This window comes from Solanum pennellii, chromosome 9, assembly GCF_001406875.1.
Source record: "Solanum pennellii chromosome 9, SPENNV200".
NCBI classification, from domain to species: domain Eukaryota; kingdom Viridiplantae; phylum Streptophyta; class Magnoliopsida; order Solanales; family Solanaceae; genus Solanum; species Solanum pennellii.
Window position 1 is genome coordinate 62975970 of NC_028645.1, and position 513 is coordinate 62976482.

General features: G+C 32.6%; 1 pseudogene; it reads right to left on the reverse strand.

Annotated features, from left to right (window-relative positions):
- LOC107030266 overlaps positions 1-513 on the reverse strand; it is a 3085-nt pseudogene that overhangs the window by 1566 nt on the left and 1006 nt on the right.

Genomic DNA, 513 nt, shown 5'->3' on the forward strand with positions numbered 1-513 from the left:
GGGGGGGGGGGGGGACTGAGTATATTTCAATGGTGGAGGCATATAGGTCAAAGGAGGATTAATATGTGGAGGCATGTGATTGTATGGCTCGGTCTGCCTAGAATAGCAATATGTCGGAGTGTCTCTTGGTGGAAGAGATGTTATGGAGTCTGATCTTATATGTATCCCTATGGTCATCTACTAACCATACCATCTTTATTTTCTTTTTTTCTTTTTGGGGACATTATCAATATCTTTATTCTTATTTTCACCTGCCATCTAATTAATAACAAAAACATTTAAGTCAAATAAGATTAGGTATTCACGTAACAAGTAAAGTCTCAATTAAAATTAACTAAACCTGAAACTGAATTAACTACTGGTGTATTTTGGTATGTTCATAAATATTTGTTATGTCATTTCATCTATCAAATAAAAACAACTTAAAAAAAATAAATAAGTAAACTTCGTGTTCTCAAGGAAACAAGTTACCTAATTCAAGATTGGGGTAGCAGAGTTATATATATATATATA